We start from the raw sequence: 13,940 nt of genomic DNA, 5'->3' as shown, positions 1-13,940 counted from the left end.
GCCTGTATCTCAGGCATCTAAGCAGCTACAGACTAACCTTTCCAGCGGTATAAGTCTTGGGGATCTGGGGGAGAAAAAAAAAGTAAAAATGTTGTTTTTTTTTAAATAGTAAAAAAAAAAAATCTTAAATCCAGCTTAGCACTCAAACGATATGAAACCCAAAATGTTCATTTGTGAATCAGACAGAGCTTACCATTAAAAAAAAAAGGTTCCAATTTACTTCTATTATCAAATTCTGTGCTGAATAGATACCTAGGTAGCTGTCTGGAGCACTATATAGCAGGAAATAGAGCTGCCATCTAGTGCTCTTGCAAATGGATAAAATTCTTATTCTTCTGCCATATACTGCTCCAGAAATGGGCTGACTCCTAAGCATACGTCCCTGCTTTTTAACAAAAGATACCAAGAGAAATGAAATACAATTCGTAAGAAGAAAACCATGGCAGAGGAAGCTGGAGGCCAAAAGCAAAAGCCGCTCCAGTACCAAGTAAATGAATAAGAGCAAAAAGAAGAGACATTAAATCTGCAGCAAACAAAGAACAGCACTGTTATTAGTTACATAACTCAGAGAAATAGCGAGTGAAACATTTTGGAGTTTAAGGAAGCTTTAGTGTCTGAAAGTCAGAGAGAGGAACAACAAATAAATCCCTGCAATACAATACAATGTAAACCTATATCAGTAGAGGACCTAATCAACAGAGGGTCCTGGTGCAAATTATGTTGCCCCTCCCAATAGGGTTGCCACCTCAGCAATGTTTTCCTGGACACTTATGAGTTATGCTTGCTGCAGGGTAATGAGGGTGGAACATGTATTGCGCCTATGGACATCACATGAATAGTGCTGATGAACAGCATAATACATGTTCCTCCCTCCAGGATGTGTAACTCATAAGTGTCCATGGCCGAGCTGGAAAACATGGCCGAGCTGGCAACCCTACTCCCAAAGGTAACTCAGTAGCAAGCAATAGTAATAATATAAATGCTGCTCTGTATAATGATTTTGAGGATAGATAGACAGACAAACAGACAGATATTGGCAACCTACACTAATAAACAGCTCCCCTGCATTATGAATATACACATTCTGCACACACCTCTGTATAGACTGGGTCCTACGGGCCCCCTCCAGCACTTGGGCCTTGGTGCAACTGCGCCAGTGGTAATTCCGCCCCTGACCTATACTGTTCTTCAGCTGTAAAGATCCTGCAGTCCAAACTGGCATACTTGCCTTGTTAAAGGGACAGTCTAATCGAATATTTGTATTGTTTAAACAGATAAATAATCCCTTTATTACCCATTCCCTAGTTTTGCATAACCAACATTGTTATATTAATATATGTTCTACTTCTATGATTACCTTTTATCTAAGCCTATGCATTTTAGCCAATTAGTGCTGCTTCATAAATAACTCCACATAATTGTGCACAATGTTTATCTATATGGCTCACATGAACTAATACTGTCTGGCTGTGAAAAGCTGATTAAATGCACTGAGATAAGAGGCACCCTACAGGGGCTTAGAAAAAGGCAGAAATGTAGAGGTTTAAAGATTATAAAGTATATAAATATAACAATGCTGGCTGTGCAAAGCTGTGGAATGGGTAGTAAATGTGTTATCTATCTTTTTAAACAATAAAAAAATCAAGTAGACTGTCCATTTAAGTGCAAGGTATAGATTTGGATAAAACACTGATATTAATAAAGATAAATGTATTCATCAAAACAGGGATAAAAATACCTTGGAAAGCTCAGTAGCAGAACCTCACTTAGGGTTTGCACCTCGGCAGTGTTAACCTGGACAGTTATGAGTTGCACATGCTGCAGGGAGGAACATGACTAGTGCTGTCCATGTGCTAATTAGAGGCACAATACATGTTCCTTCCTGCACACCCTGCAGCATGTGTAACTCATAACTGTACAGGTTAACATGGCAGAAGTGGAAACCCTTACTAGCTGATGACTACACACATACGCCCGTCGTTGACTCACTAGAAATGTTCAGCTAGATCTGAGCAGCGAATTTCTGCACAGGTGCTAACTTTAAAGGGACCTATGTATGTGTCCCTTCTTTGTATACAGAAATGTATGTAAAGGCCCAATAATGAGGTACACAAATAGTTACAAAATATTTCAAGCATACCTTTAATGGTTCCCCATTTACTATTTATTCACTTTCCATAGAAAACCAAGATAGTCGGAGGGGAATTTTTTTTTTTATTAGAATTTTTTTATTGAAAATGCATATAGAATCTTGTTGGGTTTTTTTTTCTGGGGAAAATGAAAAGAATGCTAAATGGGAACCATAGATTCAGGGGCAGAACTACAGGGGGTGCAGATGGCGCAACTGGGCCCCTGAGGGTGGGGGCCCAGCTTTTTCAAATAAAAAACGTTCATCTGCCACTGCCTGCACTGATATCATGCGAGTGTGACATGATGCTTCACTAGTGTCTCTGACTACAGGGGTTAGTGTTTTTGTTTTAATAGGGGGTAAGACCATCTCACAGACTGTGGGCACAGGGTACCTCCTTTTGCAGACATGTAATCTGATTCACATTTATTTTTTTATGTGTTAAATGTAAAAAAAAAAAAAAAAAAAGGATATGTATCAAATTCACTTTTTTTGGGGGGTGGGGGCCCTTCTTAGATTCTTGAACCTGGGCCCTGTGGATTCTAGTTACGCCTCTGCATAAATTACATGTTTGTAAACAGCTGTGTATCTTGCTAAGGAACGTTACATACAGTACATTTCTGTGTACAAAGAAGGAGCATATATACATATGCCCTTTAAAGATGCACCTATAAAATCTCCATAGGCTTTAATAGTGAATTTCGTAAAACAATCATTTCATTTTTCTAAAGGATTGTGATTTTTCCCCTATGTATTTAGCCCAGCTAGGGAGCTGCAACACATTGATGCTCCTGAACAGGACATGGTCTGTGATTGGCTACTGCTTGCATATGCTGCTACTTATTGGCTCTTCAGCAGTGCAGAGAAGGGGGTTAGAAAGTAAACACCAATGCTAATATTTAATGCTCTAATGAATTTAGTTTTTTCATTTTAATCTCTATATAATGAGAAATTTCACTTTCACATATAAAACTCAGTGACACAAATCCCGTTTTCCTCTTTTTAAAGGGATAGGAAAATCGAAATTAAACTTGCACGATTGTATGTAATTTTAAGACACTTTTAAATTCACTTCTATTTTCAAATGTACTTTGTTCTCTTGGTATCCCTTGTTCAAAAAGAATATGCACATAGCTTCCACTAGTGGGAGCTGCTGCTAATTGGTGCCTGCACACATTTGTCTTTTATGATTGGCTGACTAGATGTGTTCATCTTGCTGCCAGTAGTGCAATGGTGTTCCTTCAGCAAAGGATAACAAAAGAACATAGCAAATTTGATAATGGAAGTAAATTGGAAAGTTGTTTAAAATTATATGTTCTATCCAAATCATGAAAGACATTTTTATAGTTTCCTGTCCCTTTAAGTCTCCTTTATTGCTGAGCTAATTAGAAGTAAACACACAGATTTTATTGATATATCACCAACATACAAGTTATTTACCACCAAAATACCACCTGAAAGGGACATTATGCACTCATTTTTTCTTTGCATACATGTTTTGTAGATGATCTATTTATATAGTCCATAAAGTTTTTTTTTTTTTTTTAAATGTATAGTTTTGCTTATTTTTAAATAACAATGCTCTGATTTTCAGACTCCTAACCAAGCCCCAAAGTTTTATGAGAATACCGTCAGATACCTACTCCAGCTTGCTCCTGTTTGTGTAAAGGGTCTTTTCATATGCAAAAGAAGAGGGAGTGTCTTATTTCCCACTTACAGTGGGCTTTCCAGCTACCTTTTAAACAGAGCTAAACTGAGAGCTTCTAAGTAAGTTTTTAAACAGTTTTATACTGGATTTTTATATCAGTATCTGTGCATCTTATTCTTTATAGTAATGTCTATTACATGCAGTTATATGAAAATGGGTGTATACTGTCCCTTTAATATGTTTAGAAACAGCACCAAATGTTACTGACTACTACAGTATAAATGTGCCTACTTACCATTTGCATTGTTAGTTGGAATGGTACAGGAGACAGCTGTCTATCCTATGTAGGAGGTAAAGGCAGTGTATAGCTGATTCCTGGGCAGCAGGTAGAATTACTTCATACCAACTCAAGTTGCAATCTCTATTCAAGCATAACACTATGTTCTTTTTAATAAGCAAGCCTAGAAAGAACAGAAGGGACAAATTATAGTGATATATGATAAGAGGCTAATGGTCTTATTGAACCAAAAATAAAATTGAGGCAGAAGACCAAATGTAGGGTAAGAAAAGAATGTTTAGCTGGCCTTCCATAGGAGGATGCACTGCCAAGTCAGTAATGCTGCACAAAGCTCAGTAACTACTCAGTACAGCCAGAAAGTTAACAACAATAAAAATGCCTTTGGGATCTAAAAAAAAAATATCAACAGACTTCAGGCACACAGGAAAAAGTCATTTTTTGAAATGCACATTTTTCATATAAATCTAATTTACTTCACCCCCCCCCCCCCCCTCTTTAATTGTCCAGGTACATATTTCATTATTTAATTTTTTAAGAAGAAATAATATTTTATAGCTTAAAATACATTTATATCATTGTATGGGAACTAGCAAATCAATTTAAAAAAAATACAAATTAAATGTATTCATGCCCTCTAAAATCAGCCAGTTACTAATTTCTTGAGCATTTTATCCCAATTCCCTTTTTAGAACACCAATAAAAAAACATCAAGAAGTAATACAAGTTTTTAGCTGTGAAGTATGTTGTTTATTCATGTGAGATTAGACAAAAAAAATAAAGATCAGTCAGAGACAAGCAAATTTCTACTGGAAACCCCGAAACATATCAGCACATAAACAGGCATCAGCTTCCGTTCATTCAGACATCAACCCTTAAAGGGACAATGTTCAGACAATTCTTGCAGAATTTAGATCACAGTTGTAAAACAAACTACTGGTTGTAAGACAAAAACTTTCTTTGACTTTTAAGAGAGATTCTAATACCAGTTGCTGAGTTTACAACTGGAATGTAATTTATATTTTTATAAAATTACTATATTTATACAGTGCCTGTATTTTACATAGTAGCGTAATAGTAGTACAAATACACTTAAAGCAATATGAAGCCTAAAAATTTTCTTTCATGATTCAGACAGAGCATACAATTTTTTTTTTTACATTTCCAATTTACTTCTATTATCAAATTTGCTTAGTTACCATGATATTCTGTGTTAAAGAGATACCTAGGTAGGCATCTGGAACACTACATGACAGGAAATAGTGCTGCCATCTAGTGCTCTAATAAATGGATAACATTCTTGCAAAACTGCTGCCATATAGTGCTCCACAAATAGGCGGGCTTCTGAGCTTACCTCCCTGCTTTTCAACAAAAGATTCAAAGAGAACAAAACAAATTGATAATAGAAGTAAATTAAAAAGTTGTTTAAAATCACATGCTCTATCTGAACCATGAAAGAAAAAAATGGTTTTTTCTAGCTCTTTAAACCTCTGACAACACTACAAAAACCTGAAAACAATGTTAATAAAAGGCACAAGCAACCTTTTTATTTTTCAATATCAAATAATGTTCCCGCAAGTGTTGACTGTCCCTTTAAATACACATTTTAAAATCTACTATTACATAAGTTATACTTGAAGGGTCAGACTCAAGTACAACATTTAATAGCCATTGGCAATTTTGTGTTTAATATGTACAGTCTCATAATACTGTGTATATATGTGTGTGTATATATATATATATATATATATATATATATATATATATATATATATATATATATATATATATATATATATATATATATATATCAATGTCAGTATTACAGGAGTGATTGTACAACATATACCAAATCTACTGCATACTGATTTTATATGGTCCTAAATCTGAAACAAGTGATCACAAGCAATAAAAATTAATAAACAAGAGGTTAGTTTCCAAATTTCTCACATGCCTCTGTGACCAATGCCAGGCAATCACTGGCAGCACATAAACAATGCACGTTCCCGAGTGGCTACTTCTAATCACAGACTGGCATAATGCATTGATCATAACTAGGTGGTCAAATAACACCAAGACTTACTATGCAGTTGTAATATCTTGCAAGATTGTGTAAAGTATTAAAATTAGAGCAAAATGCGGATACTGACTCCTTACAATGAATTGATGCGTGGGGTGGTCGAGGTAAGTTGTGTAAATGGATATACATTGTTCTGAGTGATGCACTGAGAGAGATGGCTTTAAACAGATAGTGACAAGCATGGTCACAACATTGCTTCATAGAGGCGGGCAGGCAGAGCAGGATCTTATTTGCACTGCAGCTCCTCCCTTCCTCTGCTACTACTCCTCCTCCCCAGCCTGAGCACAGAACCTGCAGCTGCTCCACTGAGGCAAGGGGGCGAGAGGCACATTATCAGCTTGCGGACAGGATCATTTCTCTGCACACAGGTAGGGGACACACACGGAACTTCACTCCCTTTGGGCTTGCTGTATACTTTAATTGTGTCTGGGTTAATGTAATATGGCTTCTTCTACTAGATGCACAATGTTTAGTGTATGCAAGAAGTTGATGCTGCAGTGTCCCGTTAGATGTCCGGTTGGGGTGATACAAAGTGCAATGCTATCTCTGAATTCCAGTGTGATTGGGGTATTGCATAGAATATCATCAGCATGATACGATTAAAATGTTATAGTGCTTGTGAGCAAGAGAAGCTGCATTGCTGGTCTGATTAAAAGAGGATCTTTAAAAGATGAACACAGGAATCGTAATGTAAACAGAAACTCAATGCGTAGTGTCATCATCACAAATGCTTCTATAGTTGTCTTCTGCCTGAGACTGGGAGCTGCTGATGTTAGTATTGAGTATACTTTTAAATGTACTCGTTATAAGTGTAAATCTACAGGAATGCCTCACATAGCTGCGAGAGGCACAGAGTAAACTGGCAGCAGTGTCAGAAAGCTGAGCTGGAGGGAAACACTGATAGAGTTCAATTTTGCTTCAGTCAGTGGTGCAGTTGTAGAGTTACAAGTTCCTGTGCATTTTTACCAGCCCACCTAGCATGTCCCCCTTTTACAGATGTAATCAGTTATGGTGTAACTGCAGGCATGCTTTTTTCTATCAACCGAATTGTGTGTGTGTGTGTGTGTATATATATATATATATATATATATATATATATATATATATATATATATATATATATATATATATATATAAGGTTTCACTGCTTTCACAATTGTTTTTTATTATGTATATATATGAGATAAATATGTACATGTGATAGGTAGATCGATCTATCTATCTATATATATATATATATATATATATATATATATATATATATATATATATATATATATATATATATCCTTTTTTGTGGGGATACACACCTCTGTCATCTCATAAATTCATAATCATTCTGTAAATACAGTAATATAGTTTTAATATAATAAATTAATGAGTACCGGTACCTTTCTTTGGGCAATGCACTTAACAAAAAAGCACTGTGTGTATGTATATATAATATACTTTTCTTGTTACTTATGTATGTATAATGGGAATAAGCATATATACAGTACATACACACAAACATAGAAACCGATATATACAAGACTGATGGCACATTTAGTAGTGAGAAATGCGTTTCCACAACTGATCATTGCAGTGCTACACATCTTCATAGGTTGTCATATTTTCCAATGGCTGACTAGTACATTTTTATTCTCGAGGAAAGGTGGGTAGTGATATCCTCCCAGCCCATACTTAAAGGGACAGTCAAGTCCAAAAAAAACTTTCAGGATTCAAATAGGGCATGTAATTTTAAACAACTTTTCCCATTTACTTTTATCACCATTTTTGCTTTGTTCTCTTGGTCTTCTTAGTTGAAAGCTAAACCTAGGAGGTTCATATAATTTCTAAGACCTTGAAGGCCGCCTCTAATCTAAATGCATTTTGACAGTTTTTCACCACTAGAGGGCATTAGTTCATGTATTTCATATAGATAACACTGTGCTCATGCACGTGCATTTACAGAGGAGTGAGCACTAATTGGTTAAAATGCAAGTCTGTCAAAAGAACTGAAATAAGGGGGCAGTCTGCTGAAGCTTAGATACAAGGTTATTACAGAGGTAAAATGTGTATTATTATAACTGTTGGTTATGCAAAACTGGGGAATGGGTAATTAAAGGGACATTCCAGTCAAAATTTAAATACACATAGTTGAATTACATCTTTGAATAGAAACATATTTACAATATACATGTATTAGTAAAGATGCTTCTAGTAAAAGTTACAACTGTTTTAGTGTTAACATTTTTCTCTGCACGTACATGTGAAGCATAGCTAGATATTCTTACTGCACCTACATTTTACATACTGCAGCAGCTTAGAGCGCCAGTGGGGGTTGTATCACTTCAGCAATTAACAAATTGAGTAATTACCAGGTGGAACAAGCAACTTAGGCTCTCTGAGCCAGTGCTGTGTTTAAAATGCTGGTGCACGGTGCATTACCACATATGTGGCCTAGATAAATAAGATGGTGTGATTTGCGTAAATGGCTAATAATCTGTGAGTTTAATTTTTGACTAACTTCGAGACATACCACATATTGATAAAATTCAGTGTCTTTTACTGTATTAATATCTACCGCATAGATAACTAGTGATTATATTTATTCAGTGTGTCTTCTATTGTGACTTTTTTGCACATATAGTGGGGCAACACTTGCGTAAAATATTTGAGGCAATAACTTTATAGTGTTAACTATCCGCACAGTATATACCTGATATTGCAATCCGAGGCCATACCTTTATGAGAGGGTTATTTAATATTGCCTAATAGTGTTTGTAATTTTCACAACTTTTTCGAATTATGTACATTTCAAATTTATTACCTCATTACGTTTCTGAGTTCAAGCTATTTTTATTTAATCAGTGTGTGTGTGTGCGTTCATACAAGTCCAGCTGCACTAACTCCTTGTCTCCAATAAAGTTTTTGAGTTTAAATGTTGCTGTCTGAGACAATTTTAAATACACTTATTTGATTCTTTTTGTTAATGGGTTTTTGTTACAAACTTTCTTAGACAGGCAGTCTTTCTCTCTGTTTTGCAAACTCTGTTGCATGATTTGTACATACAACTACCTAGTACCTTATATACGGACATATAACACTATGTAAAGGTACACTCTGACACAACTACCTAATGCCGTATACAGACATACAACACTATATAGAGGTACCCTCTGACACAACTACCTAGTACCTTATATACGGCCATATAACACTATGTAAAGGTACACTCTGACACAACTACCTAATGCCGTATACAGACATACAACACTATATAGAGGTACCCTCTGACACAACTACCTAGTACCTTATATACAGCCATATAACACTATGTAAAGGTACACTCTGACACAACTACCTAATGCCGTATACAGACATACAACACTATATAGAGGTACCCTCTGACACAACTACCTAGTACTTTATATACAGAAATATAACACTATATAGACGGTACCCTCTGACACATCTGCCTAGTACCTTTTTATATACAGAAATATAACACTATATGATGTATCCTCTGACACAACTACCTAGTACTTTATATACAGAAATATAACACTATATAGACGGTACCCTCTGACACTTCTGCCTAGTACTTTTATATACAGACAAATAACACTATATAGAGTGCAGTACAGTTGAATGTTCCTACCTTGCACCACAAACAGGTCACACACACACACACACACACACACACACACACACACACACACACACACACACACACACATATATATATATATATATATATATATATATATATATATATATATATATATATATATAAATACCTACATGACACACTGATTTCTACATGTCCTCTATATCAGCTACTGGCATATTTACTAATACACCGGCAAACAACTGAGATGGAAACAACAAGTGTCCCCAGCATGCAATGCGGTGACGCAATTGGTTTCTCATAAACGGAGCCGATTAAAAAAACAAAACCAGAAACTACAACTTCCATGAAGCAGTATGACAGACTTTATTAGTCTTTAGCAATACAAAAACCGAAGTAGAAAACTACAACTCCCATCATACATAGTATTAGCTACATGCATATGTGAAATTGGCGGAGTTACACTTATGACAGTCATTTTGCCAACAAATGAGTGAATTACGTATTGATGGTTCATTCTCAGACTGCAGCCATCGATTGCATTCAAACTCTCGAGCCAAAACATAAGAACTGCAGTGATTGGCTCCTGAACGGTGATCTGTATCAGTGATTGTCATTAGTAGAAATTTAGCAAGGTACAAATTCAAATGCTTTGTGATTTGATGAAATGATATACACGCCTTGTCTCAAGGGAAATGTGTGAATCGATTCGGACTCTTCACTGTATCAATGCAGTGTTGTTAAAGGCTGCATCATGCTAGCGATTATATTCAACACCCCTATTAGGAGGTGGCCCATTTTTGGTTCAGCACCTGCTGATTGGTGGCTAAATGTTTTCAAAGGGCTACCCAGGGTGCAAAAATAAAAAATGGGCTGACTCCTATGCTTACATTCCTGCTTTTTCAAATAAAGATACCAAGAGAATGTAGACAAATTGATAATAGGAGTAAATTAAAAAGTTGCTTAAAATTGCATGCTCTATCTGAATCATGAGGGGGAAAAAAAGGTTTTGTGTCCCTTAATAGTACATTAACACCACTTGTGTTCATGTGGCTTTCTCTAACCACCTCTCCAAAAGCAAATTCTGTAGCCTAGGTTTTCAAATGAGTGGCTGGTTTCGGCAATTTGCTGCATTTTCAAAAAAACATAGGTCACAGATTTTACTTTTTGGCCTCTCTAGGGAGTGTGGGACAAACAAATTTTACAAAAAAAAGTGTTTTAAATTATACATAACTGTAATAACTTTAATTTATAATTTTAAAATAATAATGAATATGTTTAAAAAATAAAAAAACATCAATCTTTTAGTTTCCATTGTAATAATGTTCTATTTCCATTCCAGGTATTTGAGAAATTGGCCCTTTAAAGGTGTAATACTCATCAGCTGTTGATAAAAAAAAAATTATACGTATTCATAATATTAATAATGTAAGCTGGCTGTAAACTGGATACTTGAATCACATTTTTTTTTAAATTTCTGAAATTAAATCAATAGTGCTACATAAAGTGCATATTTATTACTGAATAACGTGAATATATATATATATATATATATATATATATATATATATATATATATATATATATATATGTATGTATGTATATATGTGTGTGTGTGTGAGAAGAGTGGTATTTGGGCGCACTGTTCACATGGAAGATTCTATATGACAGAGGACAAATTGTGAAACAAAACAGAATATATGGGTTAATAATGAAAACTAAGTTTCAAACCCAAATCCTTTGTGGATTATAGTATTCGTATGCTCTATACAAAATATATACAAAAATATGTAAAAACTTTCCTATTTAACCCGGTCAAAAAGTCCATAAAATGAATGGATTAGTCCATACAACCAATAATCCAATTAGAAGTGAAATCTGTAAGCAGGTCACCATATGTAAAAATGCAGGTTTTGTTCATAAAAAAATCCATAAATTAAAGTGCCCACTTACTAGAAGTTACCCCAATCGAATGAGGTAAGTATTGTGCCCCTTTAAGAGTGCTGGTCTCTTTTAAGACAGCTGGTCTCGAATGTAGCAGTTCAGGTATTCACTTCAATGTCACCTCGGTATGGTAGAAAGACACTTCCTTCCTCCCCAGTCTGTTCTGCTTACTCCTCTCCACAGTCCCAAGTGGCAGTCTTCATCTCCTGAAACGCCAGATCTGCGCAGGGTCGTTTGTCTAATAAATTAGAGCATGTCATTTTTTGACTATTGTGGCCCTTTCCTAGTGTTCTGCAATTAATGGAACGTATATGACTTGGGCTGAAGAAGCACTAGACATATTGTCAACTTGTCTTTTTTTTCCCCTACTATTTCTTTAGCTTACAGATAAAGTAGTTTATTTGTGTGTGAAGTTACTCTTCTTTTGTTAAAGGTATTTAAAAGTGCAACAAGAAAATGCTATAATGTGTTAGAGCATTTTATTATTTCACTACCACTCATATGTAAATGTATGTATAACCCCTGCAAAGGGGTTAAACACATAGGTAAAGTCAGCTCCACAGCAGCAATGCACTACTGGGAGCTAGTTGATTAAATATGGTAATCCAAAAACAACAGGCATAAATTTGCAGCCAACAACCACAAGGAAGCTCCCAGTAGTGCATGGCTGCTCCTAGGCCTACCTAGGTATGCTTTCTTTCATAAGATGGTAAGAGTACACAAGCCATTACTCCTGGCCACTAGGAGGAAGCAAAGATTCACAAAGCCCCCAAGTACTTAATTCACTAGGCGTTATCTACAAACCATATGCATTATCCGATTGGTTGTGCATCCGGTGGCACGGCCAATCAGATCATTCATTAACTCCCGAGGGCAGATACGTTTCAGATAGTTCTGTTCTAATCAGAGCCTTGGGCACCGCAATCGTCTCTGGGAACCTAACCATTGGTCCCACTCCCTACGACATGCTTTTAAAGGTTCTAATGCATAGGGTTTGTCGCTAGCACCTCGTCTTAATTCTTCTCTCTGATATGCTAGTCTTATCTTTGCAACCACAGGAGAAAAGTGAAGAATTTTGGTGCTCCAGATTCTTCATTGAGAGGTGTCCTCAGACTGATTTGAGGCCCATTTTACCCCTCAGAGAGCTTCTACTGGGGGACAAAGGGGAGATTGGAGTATTGGGCAGTGACACATTTACTCCCAGTGAGAAGTTAAGTCACAAGTCTACCACAAGTGTCACGGGATCCGTGCATTCAGTCGATCTTGTTGTGTATGATTAAGTTAACGCTTACATCCAACGTTGGATTTCTTGAAAATCGGGGCATAAATAGTTTTCTATGGTAACCTGACCTTGGATTATGAAAATTAATGTTAGTTTCTGAGTTTCTTACCTGTTATCGCCTAGAGAGGGAAAGACATGGTAGTTAGTTACAGTGTTAGGAGTTTAGTGTTTTTTGAGCTAGGTAGGGTGATTTGGTCACCTAATAAATAATCAAATAATTTATTTTAAATTTAAGATCAGCCATTTATTTATTTTAATTTATTTTTATATGTAATATTTAGTGCTGCCCCAAACATAGGACTAGTTAAAGTTATGCGCTTGATTATGTTTTTATTTATAAGTAAATAATGAAATATAATTAAGGACATAACTCCAACTAGACCTATATCTAGGGCAGCGCTAAATATTACATATAAAAAGAGAAAAGCTTGCAAACTTTAATAATTCAATGGAAACTAGGCATCAACAAAGCTTATTTTTCCTTTTTTACAGCTAGTTGAGCATGCCGTAATGTTTGAGACTTTAACAACACCTGACAGTGGTTTACCTGTTTTCACTTTAAATGGGTGTAAAATTTAAATTTTCGGCTTCAATTATTCTCTATGGGACACGTAATTGTATTCGGCAGCCGGCAACCCCTCTGTTGGTAATAGTGGAAAACTCACCTTTGGAAACTCATCTCAATGGAAATGAGCCCTAACTCGTAGACTCCATGGCTTGGGTATTAGTTCCAAGGAATAATGGCTTGTGGACTTTCACCACCTTATGAAAGAAAACTAAATTTATGGTTACCGTATAAATTATTTTCTTTCATGGTGGTGAGAGTCCACAAGACCCGCCTAATTTAATTTTTTTTTTTTTTTTTTTCTGGTAGCAGTTCTAGTTTGAACCTAATTTTTCCTGCTTTGTTCTTTCCTACCTTTCTACTTCTATTTTGATCATCAGGGCTA

General features: G+C 35.8%; 1 protein-coding gene across 1 annotated transcript in view; it reads left to right on the top strand.

The window, feature by feature from the left end:
- The first annotated feature begins 6,435 nt into the window (after positions 1-6,435).
- The window catches only part of ELMO1 (engulfment and cell motility 1), a 1,021,083-nt gene continuing 1,013,578 nt past the window's right edge, over positions 6,436-13,940 (top strand). The window contains exon 1 of the mRNA XM_053714416.1: positions 6,436-6,519. The gene's annotated coding sequence lies outside the window, so the exon portion shown is untranslated. The remainder of the gene's footprint in view (positions 6,520-13,940) is intronic.

Source organism: Bombina bombina, chromosome 5 (genome assembly GCF_027579735.1).
Source record: "Bombina bombina isolate aBomBom1 chromosome 5, aBomBom1.pri, whole genome shotgun sequence".
NCBI classification, from domain to species: domain Eukaryota; kingdom Metazoa; phylum Chordata; class Amphibia; order Anura; family Bombinatoridae; genus Bombina; species Bombina bombina.
The sequence above is the reverse complement of the archived record's forward strand: the minus strand, read 5'-3'. Positions and strand labels throughout refer to the sequence as shown.